This window comes from Priapulus caudatus, unplaced genomic scaffold (genome assembly GCF_000485595.1).
Source record: "Priapulus caudatus unplaced genomic scaffold, Priapulus_caudatus-5.0.1 Scaffold43, whole genome shotgun sequence".
Lineage (NCBI taxonomy): Eukaryota > Metazoa > Priapulida > Priapulimorpha > Priapulimorphida > Priapulidae > Priapulus > Priapulus caudatus.
The window spans coordinates 318,799-322,046 of NW_014577104.1; the positions used below are offsets into that span (position 1 = coordinate 318,799).

At 38.3% G+C, this 3,248-nt stretch overlaps 1 protein-coding gene across 1 annotated transcript in view; it reads left to right on the plus strand.

Annotated features, from left to right (window-relative positions):
- The first annotated feature begins 2,952 nt into the window (after positions 1–2,952).
- LOC106820703 (tryptophanase 1-like) overlaps positions 2,953–3,248 on the plus strand; it is an 11,988-nt gene continuing 11,692 nt past the window's right edge. Inside the window, exon 1 of the mRNA XM_014825210.1 lies at positions 2,953–2,956. The gene's annotated coding sequence lies outside the window, so the exon portion shown is untranslated. The remainder of the gene's footprint in view (positions 2,957–3,248) is intronic.

The following is a 3,248-nucleotide window of genomic DNA, read 5'->3' on the forward strand; positions in this document are numbered from 1 at the left end:
AGAAAAGATAACATGTGGATCCGTGCGCCCATTAATGAATGCAGCGCGACGATCCAAAGAAAAGACTAGGTGACAGACCAATGTTACGCTCCTCAGAGGTGGCATATAGGGACTGACGAACGCCGCAGTATATCTATGATGTTCAGTCCCGCCTAGATATGTTTACACAGGGGCGCGCGCGTACTGGCGGGGCCGTGAGTGGGGTGAGTGGCGGTGCTCTCTCTCTCTCTCTCTCTCTCTCTCTCTCTCTCTCTCTCTCTCTCTCTCTCATATATATATATATATATATATATATATATATATATGCAAAACTGCTTATGTTCATTTTGGAGGAATAAGAGAAAACGACAAAAACAATTATTTGACACGATGTGGTTTATCAATTTAAATAATTTTTACATTGTTGAGTAATTATGAGGCATAAGTCATAATTAACAAGTTTTCAGAAATCTGTTTATTAGTTATTAGAATTAATTAACATAACTGAAAAACATGGATGTAAGCAGTTTTGAAACTAAAGTCCAGTAACAAACACAAAATAATTAATTGACTCACTCCATTGAAATAGTTTAACAATAGTTTAATATCACCAGCTTGACTGTAAATTCAATAATACAAAACATTTCTCAGTACTGAGATGTTATTGTGTTGGGTGGATGTGTGGAAATGTAAGCACTAATGTCTGAAAAGTATACGCACACAACGCGTGATTATTGTAGTCCAGTGGTCATGAGAAAAATGTATACATTGTTCTCAGCAATATATACAATGTATACATGTCATGTATAGATTGTTTTCAGCATTAGTTCAATTGGGTGCTGGTGGATTATCATATGGATTAATCATTATTATGGATTAATATATATTATCATATAGATTATTATATGGATTATGGATTATGGGTGCTGATAGGCTATTTTGCAACTAAAGGTTTTTGGATGTAAGCAAAACATGCAACTAAACATGTAGGCTGTTTTTCAAGAAAAAGTGTACTCTACACGGTACCTATGTTCACATACATGTACCAATGTAAACACTGGTGGTTTAAACTCATTTTTGAAAAAAATGGACATACGCAGTTTTGCAAATAAGTTCTTCAATATATCTATATATATATATATATATATATATATATATATATATATATATATATATATATATATATATAATATATATATATATATATATATATATATATAATATATATATATATTTACTCGCACTAATATGCAATCGCTTGCACAAAACACGCGCGCTATTCAATACACACGACGTACAATACATATGATGATATGATTAGCACTAAAAATGTTCTGTTAGCTCAATATCCTAGAAAGCCGATGAAAAGCCGAAAATTTGTAAATCAGCTCTTGATAGACTAAACACACTACAAAATTGTGCTCGCGCATAATAAAAGGTTATTCCCACGAAAATGCTACACCACATCGACAAGCCGGAGCAGCTGTTAGCATTAAAGAACAACTAAATTTGCCTCGAGTAGAATACCTATAATTAAATACCAGTGTATACCACTCGCCTTTATTTGTATACAAATACATCATACCACTCAGAAATGATCCCTTACCAAATCCGACAAATATTACACTAAATGGACACTGAAATTAAAACAAATAACAACAAATAATAATGTATGATCGTAACTCACTTACTATGGAGACAATAAACCACATAGAATATGGAATATGGAATATGGAACATGGAATAATTATATGGAATATGGAATATGGAATATGGAATAGTCTACATTTAGACACAATAAGTGCTCTTCTCTTAGCACATTAAAAATGTTGAAAATACAATTAACAGCATATAATAGATAGGAGAATGATGAATTTATTATGATATATTCTGGTTGAATATATGCATATCTGTTTATGTATGTGTGGGGGGTGGGGCACTGGGGAGGGGGGTTGTGCGTGAGTGCATGGGTGCATGGGTGCGTATGTGAGTGCGTATATACGGCTATGAAATCATTTCTACTCACATATGTGTGTAGATATGATTTTATAATATACTTTAATCACTTTACTTGTCCAGAATGTGCTGTCCAGAAAGAATATTATATTTTTCTTCGTGTTGCATAGCGCGTTGTCTATCGTCCTGTGATACTTGGAAACTTTATTATTTTAAACCGCACAACACTATTGCGTCCATCAGATTTTTTCTTCACGAAAAAGACATGTTTCAGCATAATGTATTTTTATTTGAATTTTATACAATAAAGATTTAATAATAATGAAGATAATAGGCGGAAGATCAGGGGCGTGTACAGGATTTGTACCAGGGGGGGGGGTCTAATTGTAAACCAAACTTGCGAGCACGCGAAGGGGGGTCTGGGCCAAAAAATTTTTTTTTTAATTAGACCCCCTTATATGCGTTTTCTGCGCGAGCAGGGGGGGGGGTCCGGACCTCCTGGAACACCCCCCCCCCTGTACACGCCCCTGAAGATTGTGTTGCAGAATATACACATCCCGTTTAACCGAAGTCGCGTACATTCGATTAAAATGACATGCGTACGTGAGGATTGTTTTTCAAAGACGTTGGTCGTTTTAGAACAAAACGCCCGTTTATCGGAGGCATGTTACACATCACAGCTAGTGCGTGCCGCGTGGTCCAATGGTTGAGATCGAGGAGAGTCCCAACTATAGAAATATATATTTATATATTTTTTAGTCTACCTATATTATTTCTGTGGTCCCAACCAAAAGAGGAGAGAGAGACGCGCGCGCGCACACACACACACGCATGCACGCGCATACACACACACACACACACACACACGCACGCACGCACGCACGCACGCACGCACGCACGCACACACACACAATCACACACACACACACACACACACACACACACACACACACACACACACACACACACACCCATGCAAACACAAACACACACGCGCGGGTATGCAGATAGAGTGGTCTCCGTCGTACATACACGCGCTCTAGACTAGTGGCAGTCGATACACTGAAATATTAAAGCATAAACACGTCTCGCCGAGGGGCGAATGCAGGAGATAATTTGAATTCTTATATTTCGCGCAATTATTTCACTAACGGCGAACGACTGTCAGAAATCCCTCTGCTAGCCGACAGAGTTCAATGCCACTCATCAACGCCCGCACACACACACATACACACACACACACACACACACACACACACGCACGCACGGACGCACGACGCACGACGCACGCACGCACGCACGCACGCACGCAC